Source organism: Pocillopora verrucosa, chromosome 14 (genome assembly GCF_036669915.1).
Source record: "Pocillopora verrucosa isolate sample1 chromosome 14, ASM3666991v2, whole genome shotgun sequence".
NCBI lineage: Eukaryota > Metazoa > Cnidaria > Anthozoa > Scleractinia > Pocilloporidae > Pocillopora > Pocillopora verrucosa.
Genome location: NC_089325.1, coordinates 15,995,000 through 16,011,732, shown reverse-complemented (window position 1 = coordinate 16,011,732; position 16,733 = coordinate 15,995,000). Strand labels below are relative to the sequence as shown.

Below are 16,733 nucleotides of genomic sequence, written 5' to 3'. Positions count from 1 at the left end.
AGAAAAGCCGCTACTTTACATTCATTCATTTGAACTCGAATTTAGTTTTTCTTTTCCGTTCTATGAGCTTTAGCGAAGATGTTTTCCTTGACAGTTTCGGAAATTGGTTTTCGTTTTGTTTTGTTTTGTTTTTTATATTTGGCCCTAAATCTCTGTCAGCATTGTAGCTTGCCTTTCATTACTTCGTGCATGTATCTTGAGTACGTTATAGAACAGATGTTACGATATTCTCTGCAGTTTGTTTTTCTCGCGTTCCTGACAGTGAACGACAGCAAGAAATGGCAAAAATTGTGGATGATGTCTTTACAACTTGAAATGCAAATATTTAATCTCCCTTCCATTAGTTTAAGATCCGATGGGACTCTTGAACAGATGCATTGTCTGTGCCCTGTACCAAGCCAATAAAACGGACTCGATCATTAAGTAGGATCGATTAGCAATCATGTACAGTAGATTGAGCACGTTACTGTTAATCTTAGGTCTTGTGATTACCTTTCAGTGCCTCACACACACCGAGGCAGAAACTGCTAAATGGCCGTATCATAGACGTAGAAGTGGAAGAAAGAATTTAAGAAACAAGCTGGTATGATTTCTTAAATTAACAACTAATCAAAAAATTTTAAAAACCTTTAATTTAGAATGTCCATTTATTCAGCCTTTGTCAAAAAAAGATTTATTCATCAAGTTGAACTTGAAAAACCCAAAATGTTAAAAAAAAAACAGCAATCAAGACTTACTAAATTTCTGTAACAAAAATGATAGCAAGGTAATGTAACGTTTAAGATGAAATTTAAAACAGAAAAACGAAGCTGAAATTAAAACGATGTATCAAGAGTTGCAAGATTAATAATAATTACTTTGACATAGCCGCGGAACGAACGAGAGACACTTTTTAATACTCCAGTTAGGAATGAAAGTCATTCAAACCAAAGCCATGTATTGATTGATATTGGAAAAAGTAACAGCACTTCTGTCAGAGAAAGAAATGAAGAAAATATTCCTTTAACAGCTAGATGGAATCAACGTCAAATAGTGGAGATTATTTCTATTTAGAGGGCACGGTAACGAATCCTGCAATCTGATTGGTTCTTTACCCGGTCAGTATTTTCCTATCTATGCCCACGGGCCACGGTAACGCTTTCGTGAATCGCCGAGTACATCCCAAATTTCGTTGCCATTTTTCATAAATATATCTCGTTTTTCCGGCTGGGCAGTATTTTCAAGCAAACACGTCGGTCACTACTTCAGGCCGATAAATAACTTATGAATCCTCTCTTTTCTCTCTCTCAAATCACTTTGGTGGACAGAAAAATATTGGTCTCAGAATGAACTGTATAAGCAATAGTGTCATTACGTTGGTTGACAAGCGGCCTAAAAACCGTTCACAAAAAGTACCTAGAAAATTAAAACGTGAGGTATTTGGTTACAGTTAAACTGAAAGATGGAACTTTCATTCATTTGATATCTGAATTTTCTCAAACAATTTGTTCGTAGTGAAAGAGCAAGCGAAGTTTTAAATTCATTTCTACAACAAATATAAGCTTTCGGTGAGTCTTTCTGAGTCCGTTCAATTTGGACACTTGTACCAAAAATTGCACAACAGAAACTGAAGGAATTTATTGAGAAAAGGCCGCATTAAATCCCCTTGCGTCTCGTTGGAGTGTGCCATTCGAATTTAGTTTTTGTGGAGGAAGACCAGATCTACACACGCCATTGCAGCAAACAAACGAGCAAACTCTCAACTTCAAAATAAAAAAATTGAATTTACTCACAATTACTTTCCTCGCCGTTTACTTAATGAACTGAGGTAAATCTTCGTAAATGAATGAATCATCGATGAGAGTGAATAATACTTTCCGTTAGATCATTGAATGTTTTTGACGAAAACATGGTTGTGACAGACCTCGCCAAACTAGTTCCGTTGTTTTTCAAATGTTCTTGCGCTTTTTTTTTTCTTACGCGCTCTCTTATTGACAGGTGTCAGATTGTGACAGATACTTGTAAAAATAATGTTTCAAAGCTTGTTTGAAAACCTATTAAATCACCTTTATTCTTACGCAAATGAAAATGTTTCGGTGAAGCATCTCTCTTTAATTTGCATCACCTCTATTTTAACTACCATTTACTTGCTCAAAAATTTTTCAGTTTATGGAAGATCTTGCCGTATTTACAGCCCTAAATCATTCAGGTTCTTTCGGAAAGAATTTAATCAAGTTTAAAAACAATAAAAATCTTATTTACCGGCTAAGGGTCGGTCCGTATGGTGAAAAACTGAGACCTCGGTCTTGAAAATGCTGCCCTCGGTCCACGACCTGAAAGAATACAGCTAATTATCCCTACAGAACTTTAATAGAAATCTACCATATTTCGTCAGTTCAATTTCCTTGTACCTCGGTCTTGAAAATGCTGCCCTCGGCCCACGACCTCAGGCAGTATTTTCAAGACCTCGATCACAGTTTTTCACCATACGGACCTCCCAGCCGGCAAATATCGTATATTTCATCTCCTGATTTTTTTACAGTCGAAATTGTATTAAGCGGGGAATACAGGTCGACAGCGACCGCTAAATGCAGGTTCCAAAGAGGCGGGGTATTATAAAAACCGATTTACAAAAGTTTATGTCATAATTGACCATTTAATGTATAGAATCTTGCTCGACAACACCACCTTCTTTTATTTTGGGGTAGAAAAGTGGATTTAAAATTACTTAAACGGTTTTTTGGAGTGGTCCCGCTTTCATCTACCGTTCAACACAGGTGGAGGACAAAAAAAACCTGGCTGTTGGGACTCAGTAAAGGGTGAATATGATCGCTTAATAGAGGTGAAAATGACAATGATTAAGGGGAAACCAAATATCTGGACTTTGACGACCGGCCACTTAATACAGGGTGACCGTTAAATACCGTGCTGCTTAATGCAGGTTTCTGTACAAGGAATTTGAACTGACGAAATATGGTAGATTTCTATTAAAGTTCTGTAGGGATAATTAGCTGTATTCTTTCAGGTAATTAGGAATTTTAATGGGGTGGTGGTAAGCGGCAGGATCATTTTAATTTTTTTCCAATTGATAGAATTTAATACTTTTGTTGAAGACTGACGATTATCCTGTTTGCTTTTCTTCATTCAAAGGAGGCCAAAGATGAAGAAGCGGGCCGAGCCGAGTTATATATAGGTCGAAGACTTTGTCATGATCCTGAAGCTTTCGAATTTCAGACCGAGGACTAGTTCCTATATGCCCGAACCCATAGTATTATCGCGAACTTCAAATGTGGTCCAGTTGCTTTTCGGTAACGCACCTTTGAGTTAATGTAAATTGCGTTCACAGTTAGATCTGCTGAAAACTGACACTGTGTAAATAAAATTTACAAAGCAAATAAAATACATGTGCACTTACACTTTATTTTGAGCGAAGTTAGCCAATCGCTTGCCCTTGTCGCTTGTTTCTTGTAATATCCGAGCATTTTTTTTTCGTGTCTTTCTATTGAATGAAAGCTTACGATGAAAGTGTATTTTTTACTGAAGCGTTACCCAGTCAAATACAATACATACAAAGCAACTATCTAAGGTTTTTTTTTTATCAAGGAGGAAGCAATGGGGAGGGGTTGGGATAAGGAAAGAGGAATGCTTCTCATGAACTTGAAGTTGAAATGGGGTCATTATTACGGTGCTCACGTCCAGGTGTACATTCAATTGAGTTCGATTCTTATTCCTTAAAAACGTATTCCTTTCAACCTATACTAGCCATATAAAAGTTAATTCATATGAAAAATTGGCATTGCTAAATTAACAGTGAGTACAGATTCAAGATTTTAATGAGTTTTGTTTAGTTTACAACGCATTCTTTAAACTTTGAACATTTATGGTTCACACTTTGGTCGACAACTTTAAATTCTATCGGTCTCGCATCACAGTTCGGCAACCCATACGTTCGGCGACGTCACACAACCGGCGCTTAGAGAGAAGAATTCGCTCATTTCTCTATGGGAAAAAAAAGACAACAGCAAAAACATTCGTGAAAGAAGGTAATGAGCGCAAGTGGCGAAAAGCCCAATAGGAACGACAATAAAGAGATCAGTTACGATAATCAAGTTGTAAGAAATAGGAGACTTTCTTTGATGCAAGAAACATTCCTTATGCCACAGCTTTAAGAGCCCTCGACCTCCTTAATAACTGACTTTTCCAACGACTTTAGCTATATCACGGGCTATTGTTCCCGATGAGATGAAAAACCTTCATGAAAATAATTAGACCAACCATATTTGCATTGTTCACTGAAAATGTCTATTAAGAATCGAGCTTTCTTTTTTTCTTCTTCTGAAAATTCGGATTTAAAGGGCAAAATTTATTTAAAGGCAAAATAAATTCTGGTAACTCATAGTTAATTTAGGAATTTTCACCTTTCAAAACTTGGTCATGATACTTACTCCTGCATTTGATCTCCTCCTTCGTCCACAACCGTTTTTGGGGCAAAGCGATGGACCACTAATGATGGTGGCGTCAGAATCGGTTGAAAATGACATCAAGACAAGAAATACGCAGATCAAGCAAATGAAATTGGGTGCCATAATTGTAGGTTCAGTTTCCTTCTTTGCTTTTCCCTGTGGATTGTACTCAGCCGATATAAACAGGCAACTTCCTAAAAGGATGATGATAAGTCAACAACGCGTGCGAACAAGTGTACTGAGCAAATTAGAAAGCGGTTAGAATATTCCTGGTGAAACTGTAAACGAAGCAATAAAAAATTAAATTGGTACAACGCAAGCTAAAGAACCATTACCTTTAATTAACTATGTCTTTATAACAAAGAAATCATGCGATCTTTTATCTTTAAGGGACTTTAGTTAAATTCATTCCTTTTATGCTAAAAAAAATAAGATTATGGGGAGGAATAAAGACTTTCAAAGCAATAAATTGTTACACACCTGTCGTTTAGAGGTTCGCTAAAGGTTTTAATAGAGAAAAAGAGAAAATATGCCTTTGCCTTTGTATCAAATCGTAGAACTGCGATAATTTTCAAAGCTATCAGTTGTTTTCTTTTTTTGATCAATTTTATCCTGAACGGGTTTCTTGGCAGACACCTTTGAAACGCATTGTTGTTTGGCCATTTTAGGTCACGTTTCATTTTCATATGACACTCATTGCAATTAGGTGTGTATGCATTCGTGATTACTATTTGCAGCTTAAATAAAAACTTCCTGTTGAAATTTCTCAATTTTTTTTTTTTAATGGAAGCCGTGTTGATGGGTCTTTAGAGCTCAAAACAATTAACTTTAATGAATGTTAGAAAAAGAAAAAGAAAAAAATCAAGAAATCAGTAGAAAATGAACAAACTCCTATCTACAGTTTTCTACATTAGACTTGATCAGAGATGTCTCAATATTGTTGCTTATGTCATCGGAGCTGCCACAGAGATCTTCCAATTGCTTTTAGGTTAAAGAACTAATGGACAAACCAAGGGTGTAAATAGAAATGACTCATTACTCAATTTGCCGGGAAGATCGTTCAACTATCGTCGCATTTTTCTGATTATCTTAGTAGTTATTGTTAATCCTGTGGATTATTTTTGCAAGCATTAACTGCGGGGGCTTTCAGGAATCCAAGTGCATTTAGAATCGAACACAACTGAATGTACACCTGGACTTAGAGTGTGTCTTTTTCTGATGATAACTGAAAGACCCTTAAAAAGGCCTCGCTCATCGGGATGTTATGATGGCTTTTGAAAACGTGAAATAGTGGCGCCAACATGTAAATAGCGATCCAAGTTCGCATGAATGAATGAAACTTTAATGCTATCTTTCGATCTCAAACCTAAAATATGCTGGCACTCCCATTAAACAAAGCATTTTTCCATTTGCCATATGGTTTTTATTTAACGACGTGTAAGAGTGGTCCATATTGAAAACGGTTATTTTTCATTTGCGCTTTGCTAAACTGACTCTCTCTCTGTTGAAAATCGGAGTTTAAGATATTTTCCAGATGAATCGACTCATTGCCATGGCACGATCATCCTTCAATGGCTATGAAAGAGAAAATAACTGTGTCATTCCTGAGGAATGTATTCTCTACTTTTTACAGAAATGTTGGGATATTTTCCACACTTGCTCTATGACTAAAAACGTGCAGCTTGTCTTGTGAGGTTCTGCACGCTTTAAAACTTTCTTCAGATCAAGACGCAGACTCCAGAAAGCAGGTTATCACACAGATATTAAAAATTCACGGGAAGTTATTGAAGAAGGAAACAAGTTCACAATTTTTTTTCTCTTTTTTTAAGAATAACAAAAAGCTACTCGAGTCCTTTAAAGCGTCCCGCTCATGCTTTTTCCAATCAGCCATGCTGTTGCAAGATATTTTTGTCATAGATCTTAGCAAGAAATCATGCAACGACAATTTATTTGGAATGTGGTAATATCTAGCCCGGTATACGTCATTTAAATGACTTCAGTAAGGTAAATGAATAAAGGGGGTAAGTTTCTAAAGAAGATTTGGTGCTGCGTCGGTGGAGGAGTATAACATGGTAATTTAGTTTTATAAACTGAGTCGATAACATAAAATCGCCCCCGTAAAGGGTCTAAAAGCTTCGAGCGTTAGCCCTTCGTCAGAGTGATAGACGAAGGACTAACGCGTCTATCGCTAACTATTCTGTTAGGTAAGCTATTTTAAGATGGTAATTTAAGATGCTCGCTTTTATTTTACATGACTGTTTCACCGTTTCCACGCAATTTGGGTATTTTCTCTGAGTAACCACACAAGTACTTTACATCAGAAAACCGGCTAACTGGCACCTGAGGGAGTACTTAAAGAAAATATTAAGTCATGGCTAAGGAATATATCGCTCAACTCAACGCGGTTTAAATACAGTCAATGCCTCTCTGTTTTTTAATCAGCGTGAGGTGATAAATAACTGAATCTACCACCGCTCAACTGAACTACAAGCGGAATTTGACGTGAAAAACAAAAATGTCGACTCATAAAATGGAATTCCGATCTCGATTAATTGAGGCTCAAACAATACGCAAATTTTATATCACGTATTTTTAATAGGACATTTTACAATTGTGTACTTGGTTGCCAAGCCTTTGACTTAGAGTGAGACTGAAGTTGACCATGTTGTGGTAGAGACCAGTATCTCGTTAGCATGATAACAAAGCTATTTTCATTTGAAGAGCAGCAAAGTTTGTATCACAACAAGATCACCCTTAGCCTCACTCCTGTTCAAAGGCTTCGCAACCTTTCAAAACGGATCTCAGTGTGAGAGTGTGACTTGTTTCTATAGAATAGCATATTGGTACATGGTGGCATCAGTTGTGGGACACATGGTTTTTACCACTTATTTTGTGAGTGACGAAGAAAGCTCACCTGGAGCGATTCACACTCACCTTCTGTTTCCGGCCTAACCAAGCTGCTATGAGTTGACCACTGCTACCGAAAGTAAAACCTCTTCCCCACTCAACCTGGTGGACTGTTCAACCTGCGATAGAGTGGAGGTTGTGGCAACACACCTGCCTCGATTCCTCTGTTGTATTGAAAATTTCAGTTGTGGTTACTTTAGGAAAGAAAGCTCGACTTACAGGCCGAAGATCAAAAAGCAACGCGACTCATCTCTAGGAAATTGGCGCATGACATAACCATAGTAATGGTAATTTGAAATCAAATAATAAAAAAAAAAACCAGCCAACCGATCAGACTACAGAATCAAATGCTGCCCCGAGTTCAAGCCATTTTCTGTATGGGATTTGAACATATAAACTCCGCGACATCAATACAGTGCTCTACCAACTGAGCTAACAAGCTAACTGGGAGTTGGTCATTATGTTGGTGTGTAATAAACCCGTGAAGTGATGAATAAATGATTGTGAATACATGAAAATCATGTATGTGAACTGTGGGTTTAGAAATGAATATGAAAGCGATCTTCGCACTAATGAACACTACTTAGGCAGTTGTGAAAGTAAAAAAAACAAAACAAAACAAAACAAAAGCAAAAACAACAACAACAACAAAAAAGACGGGATTTGAACCTGTAACTGAAGTCACGCGTAATTGTGTTCATCGTTTATCTTAAAACATCCACTTGTCTACGTTACTAAATAAGATTAGAAAAATACATACGAAAACTCGCAAATAAACTCACCGTAAAGAAGAAAATTTACCTTAACGGTGCATAGCTTTACAGGCAAAAAAAAAAAACAAAAACAAAGACGACGACGCTGCTTCTTAAAAGTCGACAAAACCTAACAAATTACTCGACATAATTACGTAACATTACTACCAACTGAGTTAACCAACCAACTGGGAGCTATTTGAAATGGTAGTTCCTAATAAACCCTTGAAGGGATGACTGCGAATATATGAAAATCATATATGTGAGCTGCGGATATTTTCCAAGTCTTATTTCCACTACGGCATAAGTAATGTTCATAACTGCGAAGATCACTATCATGCGATGTTTTGATCGACAAACGAGACCGAGATGGTACTGAAGGCGATAGAACAAACACAAAGTGAACATGGTGAGGCAGTATTGTGTACTTAGATCGATAAGGGACCAACATTATTCATAGCCTGGGTAGGGGAGGTTGGGGAGGTCACTCGGAGGATTTGGCTGTATCACATTGAAAATTCACCTGAACCGCCCCTAAGGTTCTCTAGTCAATAGAATGCTATGCAATGTTACCTAAACTCTCTTTAGTCCTTGATCCTTTATAATCTGTTAGCGACGAATGATCCCCATTCATACCCCTTGAAAACCACGTGATCCTTGAAATAATAAAAAAGCGGAAGCAAAACTCAGTTTTCAGTGGTTTTTTTATTTACGTAAATTTCTCTGCTACAAAATCTTGAGAGGTCTGTTTGGCACATTTTTGAAATCTTAAATTGCTCAGAAATAAACCTAGAATTCTACTTTGATTACAACATGACATTAAAAGAAGTTCCAGGTTTTCAAAGCTGCCAAATTGCTATAAGGGCAGTGGTAAACCAACTTCATTCAGTATTTACGCTGCCTATTATCTGGTGGTTAACATATGGGAAAAGATTATAGCCGAGGCAATGGCCAGCTTGGTGCGAAAGCGCCATGCAGCTGCAAATAACGTCGCCGAAGGTGAAACGGGTGGTCGGAAATGCATTAGAACTTTCCCAAAATCTACGCAGCGGGATCATAAAATCCGGAAATATTGCAGCTGGAAACCTTAGCATTATATTATGTAACTAGCTTCATACGAAAAGGGTTACGTATTTATCGCTCTTCTGAATTCTGCAGCGTATTTAGGAGTGAGCATAGTAGCAAAAAGAACAACAAACAAACAAACAAAAAGGCAAATCACGAAACTACCGTTTTAAGGGGTTATTTAGGGGTTCTTTTTCAATTTCAGCAACCAGCCCGGTATCAAATGAATTTATTTCCAGATTAATGACTAACATCGACTATAACAAAGATTTAATTGAGAAAATCTTCAGACGACTGAAACAGATATTTCTTTAATGCTAAGAATGAAAGCTCCTACATTTGCTGATCAAAGATACAATGCAAAGGAAATGTCTATTAATTACATTGTCCCTGCATCTCGAAAAGAAAAAGCACAATGGACATTTTCACCTTGAGGTAGACATATTTTAATTCATCAGACAAAATAATTTCGTTTAAAAAGAGTTTTGCTCGGTTGAATCAGACGTTTCTTCAATGCCAAGAATCAAAGCTCCTACATTTGCCAGATTTCGATCACAATTAAAATGCAAAGGAAACGTCTATTGATTGTATTGTTCCTGCATCTCGAAAATAAAAGGCAAAATGGACATTTGGATCTTGTGCTAGAAACATTTTAAATTATCAGAACAAATATTTTCGTTCAAAAAGAGTTAAACTATTCGGAATGTTTTATAAATTTTGGTTCTAGACACGTACGTCCAGCGCCATTAAGTTTTTTGGTAATTAAGAAAAACGAAGGAAAATCCGAGATCCAATTAAAAAATGTTATATTTAGGCTCCATGAAGGTAAATTTCCTGACTCCGGAGTACACAGAAGACGAAGAGCCATTTAACGTCAATTTCCTCAGAGTAAGTCCTTAGACTTATTTAAAAAACAAAAGCTAAGCACTACGAATTTAATCGGATATAACTTTTAGTCCATTATTTATTTTCAATAGTTATTTTGTCGTCTATGTGTTAAAATATATGAAAAAGAAGTCGTCAAATCGGAAAAAGTGTTGACTCTATAAACCTTTCGAACCGAATTATAAAGAGAAGTGTCTGTATGAAATAAAGACATCAGCTCGTTTATTTCTTTATTTGGAACATGGTGCTAAGTGCCAAGGCTCTGAGGAGTTTGAAAGTACACTTTGCTCTTCTAAGATAACCTTCGAACTTCAAAGGGAAAGGGCTGGTGGTTGATGGCAAATTCAAAATGTTAATGCAATGTCTTCAAGAAGATTAAAAAACAAACAAACAAGCAAACAAACAATAAAAATCAGCGAAAGCTCAATGAAAACGGTTCACTCCCTCGTTGGTCACGTACGCCGAAATTTTGAGACATGCCTGATCCCGTTACGATTTGGCACAATAAGGGAACAAGAATGACTTTAAATAAACATGTTTTTATATCATCAAGGCTTATTTTAATATATTTCATCAGGTTTTTATCGATACAAGTAAATCAGAGCGACTACTCGTCTGAAAATGCATCGAGGAATTTAGAGTTAACGAGAGTGTGCAATTTACTTTTTGTAATATTTGCTTGAAAAATGTGCTTGAAAACCCGTGTAAATCCAACGTTTTTAATGAATATTAGAATTCCTAGGTCATTGTTACTCAAAACATTTCTGCGTTCAAACAAAAATGTGTATGATCTTAGAGATTATAGTAATAGACAGGTGCTAACCTCAATAGAGTTTTAGCATTTAACCACTTCTTAGTTTAAATCGGTTGACGTCCAAGCTTCATTTGGAATTCCAAATCAGAGCCCGGCATTCTGCCTTAAATGCAAGATATCAAGGATGGAATGGCGGAGATTTCTTATTCGCCAGCAGTAAATCAGCGGGTTGAATAGCGAGCCTAGCGAAAGGAAAGTGAAGCACCATGATGAAACAACGTACAAAACGCGAGGCTCTGCTAAGTCATCTAAAAATGAAGCGGAACAAAAAAACACGGTTACAGGCAGATATGAAAACATCAGAGCTGCTAAAATGATTCTCAGGGTTTTGGCTGCCTTGTTGCTCCTACAAAGTCTTTGGGCTTCTTCGTCGGGTAACTGCTCACAGCGTAGGCGGCGCCTGTGGTTTCGAGCTTGCAAGAAGATAGATATGTTGACACATATAATAACAGTAATGTATACAAGAAAGATAAAGCTCAGTAGCAGGTCAGAGGCAGTCAGCAGCGTCGAGTACATATCTGACTCGCCAGTTGTGGAGACCAGAGTGATCATCAGAGTTACTAGGACTGTTGGAACAGCCCAGGCCGTTATTACACCTGCAGTTACTCTCCTTTTCGTGACGATTTCTTCGTATCTCAGAGGAAGCTTGATAAAAATATAGCGTTCCATGCTGATTAAAACGATTTGGCCAAATGATGCCATGAAGATCCAAATGCCTCCTATCCTTGATATGGTATCGAACTTACAAAATGGACCGAGATTAAGAACATGCCTAATTTCTGACGTCACGAACAAGGGTTGAACGAGCAGGCCGACCAGTAAATCAGACCACGCCAAATTTGCCAAGAGGATGTTGTAACATGTTCTTAACTGCGGTTTAAACGCTATGACTGCGACGATTAGCGCGTTGGATAAGGAGACGGTGATCGCCGAGACAAAATTGATACAGGCAACAGCGACCAGATTGTCGTAAACATTGTTTGTGAGATATCGTCCCTGCCAGGCCGCGTAGCTAAGGTGATGACAAACCTCTGATGGCCTGATGTTTGAATTTGAAAACCCGTTCAGCATTTTCCGAAGATAGTATATAACATTCAAGATCGAACGATGGCCACTTATACCTTGCTATGCCCAAAAGAGACTAGAATATTAGTGGGCGGCTAAAATACGTTCTAGGTGTCGTTCAAATCACAGCAGCTGTCTTAACAATGCTTATTATGTTCCATATATTGTATTCTTTTTGAAATTATCCCTTTTTACCATGACCATGAAAATTTTATGTGGATGGTTTCGGTTAGTTTCATACATCACTCAGAGGGAAAAAAAAAAAAAATTAACAAAAAGGGGTTTTAAAGTTGTTTGCTTTGCAATTCCATGATTCCAAAAGCATACGATTATACTCCAAGTTTCTTTCACCAGAAACGAAATTAGCGATTGCTCTTTTTTCGTTATTGTGTTTGTTCATCGTCGGATCTGATAGCAAAATTTCAGCGAGACTAGACTATATTTTCCATCGTTAGTTTTTCCTAAAAGGTTTGGCAAATGAATCTTCTCGATTAAGTTCTCGTCACGATTTTATTTTGCTTTTACTACACTATACTATATTTGCTATACTTGAGACCTCTATCACGTTTCCCCCGATGTTTTCAAGGTCTTTTTGAAAATTTTTGATTTATCTGTTCTTAATTAAAAATAAATCACCTGTGCCTATGGAGGTTCTTAATGGGGTAGTGGCTTTTACGGCTAACAGTTAAAATCTTGGCCATGATAATTTACGGTTAACTGTTAACCAAAAATGGCACGTTGTAGAAAGAAAACTAATTTACGGTTAATTTTTTTATATCATTTTTTATTGCCGCATAGGTACATGTATGTATCATTTTTAAAACGCCTTTTTGATATTTGTCCAAGATTGTATCATTGCAATGAGTCTTGAACTAATAAAAAGCGGAAGTAAAAGTAATTTTTTTAGAAAGGTTTTTTTTATTTTTCGCAAGTCCATCTATTGCAAAATCTTGAGGGGTCTGTTTGGCTCACTCTGATAAACCTAGAAAATCTACTTTAAATACAGCACGACGTTAAAAAGGGTTTAAGGTTTTATCGAAGCTATCAAATTGCCGGTAGGGCACTGGTAAACCAACTTTATTATTACTTATGCAGTCCATTGTTTGGTGTGGTTAGGGGTTAAATTGTTGTAAAAGCTCCAACCGCAAATAACGTTGCCGAAGAGGAGGCGGAAGGGTCGGATATACGTTAGAACTTTCTCAAAATCTACGCAGCGGGATTATAAAATTACCAAATATTGCACTTAGCATAATATTATATGACTAGCTTCATATGAAAGGGGTTTTGTATATCACACGCTTCTGAATTCTGCGGTATATTTATGAGTGAGAATAGTGAAAAAAAAAAACTAAACGAACAAACAAAATTACAAATCACGAAACAACTGTTTTAAGGGGTTATTCAGGGGTTCTGTTTCAATTTCAGCAACCAGCTCGGTTTCAAACGAATTAGTTTCCAGATTGCTGACTAACATCGATCATAACATGGTTTTAATTGAGAGAATCTTCAGACGACTGAAACAGACGTTTCCTTAATGTTAAGAATGAAAGCTCCTACATTTGCGGATCAAAGTTGCAATGCAAAGGAAATGTCTATTGATTATATTGTCCCTGCATCTCGAAAAGAAAAAGCAAAATGAACATTTTCACCTTGTGGTAGACATATTTTAATTTATCAGACAAAATAACTTCGTTTAAAAGAGTTTTCCTCTTCGGAATGTTTTTTAAATTTTAGTTTTAGACATTCATGTATGTCCAGTGCCATTAAGTTTTTCGGTAATGTGAAAAAGGGAAGAAAAATCCGAGACCCAATCAGAAAATGTTATATTTCGGCTCCATAAAGGTAAATTTCCGGACACCGGAGTAAACAGAAGAAGAAGAGCCACATAGCATCAATTTCCTCTGAGTAAGTCTTAAGATTTATTTAAAAAACAAAAATCTTAGCACTATGAAATTAATCGAAAATAATTTTTAGTCCATGATTTATGTGCAAGAATTATCTTGTAGTGTATGGGTAAAATATTTGAAAAAGAAGTCGTCAAACTCGGAAAAAGTGTTGACTCTATATAAACCTTTCGAACCAAATTACAAAGGAAAGTTTCTGTATGATATAGAGATATCAGCTCGTTTATTTCTTTATTTGGACCATGGTGCTATATGCAAATGCTTTAAGGAGTTTTTAAAGTGCACCTTACTCTTCTAAGATAACCTTCGGACTTAGAAGGGAAAGGGCTGGTAGTTGATGACAAATTCGAAATTTAAATACAAAGTCTTCAAGAAGATTTAAAAAAAATAAAAAATGAAAGCTCAAAGAAAACGGTTCACTCTCTCGTTAGTCACCTACGCCGAAAATTTGAGATATTCCTGATCCCGTTACGATTTGGCACAACAAGGGAACATAAGAATGACTTTTAATAAACATGTTTTTGTATCATCAAGGCTTATTTTAATATCTTTTGTCGGGTTTTTATCGGTACAAGCAAATCAGAGCGTCTACTCGACTGAAAATATATCGAGGAGTTTAGCGTTAGCGAGAGTGTACAATTTACTTTTTACAAAATGTGCTTGAAAACCCATGTGGATTCTACGTTTCTAATGAATACTAGAATTCCTGGGTCACTGTTATTAGAATTAGAAATCTCAGCCATTCCATCGTTGATATCTTGCATTTAAGGCAGACTGTACGGCTCAGATTTGGAATTGCAATTTTTAGCGGAATACCCGGCCAGTCCCAACTAATGAAGCTTGGACATCAACCGCTTTTAACGAAGAAGAGGTTAAATTGCAAAACTTTACTGAGGATAGCATCTGTTTATTGCTGTAATCTCTCAGATCATAAAAAACTTTTGTTTGAACACAGTTACAATGACCCAGGAACTCTAGTATTAGTTTGAAACGGAGAATTTACACGGATTTTCAGGCACATTTTTCAAGCAAATATTGCAAAAAGTAAATTGTATACTAAAGCCAAATTTCTTGATGAAAATTATATGTGTAGGCTGCGGTTTTTTCTTATATCCATATCCATATAATATATATATATATGTCCCTCATTGAAGTTCGCAGAGATAATCTCTGAGATTCCAAACAAGGGCAATAAACGTATAGATTGACATTGGGGAATTGAACCTTCTTATAAAGTATTTGCTATCTCCATTTGGTTTCTACGAAAGATTTCTCACGGCGGCGAAAGCTCGGAGTGAATAAAGAAAGAAAGAACCACAGTAGCACTAAAAGGCTTCATTTGATCAATATCCCACATCATTACGACATACTACTAAAGGACACGTTCAAACGTTTAAAGATTTCTCAGTTCTCGTTTAATGGCTACACCTTATTCCCTGAGATGTTTGGATTGACACACGAAACCAAGATGGTACTGAAAGCTTTAGAACAAACATTAAGTGAACATGGTGAGGCAGTATTGTGTACTCAGATCGATGCCGGGATGGGAGTGTCAGGGAATGGCTGGCATTGAAGAAGGAGGACAATTAATGTTCTGTAAGAGACAGTGACGCGTGGCAGCAAGGACCGTCTTCTGATTCTAATAATGACGAAGGAGGAGCTTTGAGTTATTCATCGAAAACGCGACTTATTTTCTTATTTGAGTTTCTTTTAAGCTTAAGTCATTCGGTGAAAATTTTACTACAAAGAGTAACTTTAGCCTTAATTCTTTGGTAAACAGGAACAAATTGATAGCAAACAGTTTCTGCACCATTATTTTTTGCATTAAAAATCTCATGCAGAACAGTTTTAAGTAATGCTGCTGTGAGACCATTTCAGCGCTTATGAAAATTACTCCACCAAGAGAACCTCAGGTATCATTTATTTCTATGTTTTTGCTACTTTTGGTCCAAACTATCTAATGAAGTATTCGTAAAATATGTGTCGCTGACGTAAATGTATGTATCATTTTTAAAACGCCTTTTTGATATTTGTTCAAGATTGTATCATTGCAGTGAGTCAACTAATAAAAAGCGGAATTAATATATTTTTTTTCAAGGAAGGTTTTTTTTTACGTTAATTTATCTGCTGCAAAATTTTGAGAAGTCTGTTTGGGACATTTTTGAAACCGTAAATTGCTAAGAAATAAACCAAGACTTCTACTTTAACCACAGCATGACGTTAAAAAAGGTTCCCGGTTTTTTATCTATCTAATGCTATCAAATCGGTGGGAGGGCAATAGTAAAGCTACTTCATTTATTAATTATACATGTACCGCCCATTTTCTGGTGGTTTACTCATGGAAAATGATGATAACCGAGCCAATGGGTAGCTTGGTGCGAAAGCACCATGCAGCTGCAAATAACGTCGCCGAAGGGGAGGCGGGAATTACCAGATTACTGACTGACATCGATCATAATACGGTTTTAATGGAGAGAATCTTCAGACGGCTGAAACAGACGTTTCTTTCATGCCAAGAATCAAAGCTCCCGCATTTGCTGATCAAAGTTAAAATGCAAAGGAAATGTCTATTGATTGTATTGTCCCTGCGTCTCGAAAAGACAGAGAAAAATTGACATTTGCATCTTGTGGTAGACATATTTTAAATTATCAGACAAAGTATTTTCTTTAAAAAGAGTTTTGCTCTTCGGAATGTTTTGTAAATTTGATTTTAGACATTCATGCATGTTCAACACCACTAAGTCTTTCGGTAATGAGAAAAAGGGAAGGAAAATCCGAGACCCAATTAAAAAATATTGTATTTCAGCTCGATAAAGGTAAATTTCCGGAGTACACAGAAGACGAAGAGCCATTTAGCGTCAATTTCCTTTGGGTAAGTCTTTAGACTTATTTAAAAAAC

General features: G+C 36.6%; 2 long non-coding RNA genes across 2 annotated transcripts; one reads left to right on the top strand and one right to left on the bottom strand.

Annotated features, from left to right (window-relative positions):
• The first annotated feature begins 412 nt into the window (after nucleotides 1-412).
• LOC136278119 (uncharacterized) lies at nucleotides 413-3,400 on the top strand. The gene is made up of 2 exons (XR_010716205.1): nucleotides 413-583; nucleotides 3,130-3,400. It is a non-coding gene; the product is annotated as an uncharacterized lncRNA (long non-coding RNA).
• A 394-nt stretch (nucleotides 3,401-3,794) lies between these two features.
• LOC131797234 (uncharacterized) lies at nucleotides 3,795-4,680 on the bottom strand. The gene is made up of 2 exons (XR_009341202.2): nucleotides 4,425-4,680; nucleotides 3,795-3,978 (listed from the first exon to the last, which is right to left on the bottom strand). It is a non-coding gene; the product is annotated as an uncharacterized lncRNA (long non-coding RNA).
• Between the last annotated feature and the right edge of the window lie 12,053 nt (nucleotides 4,681-16,733).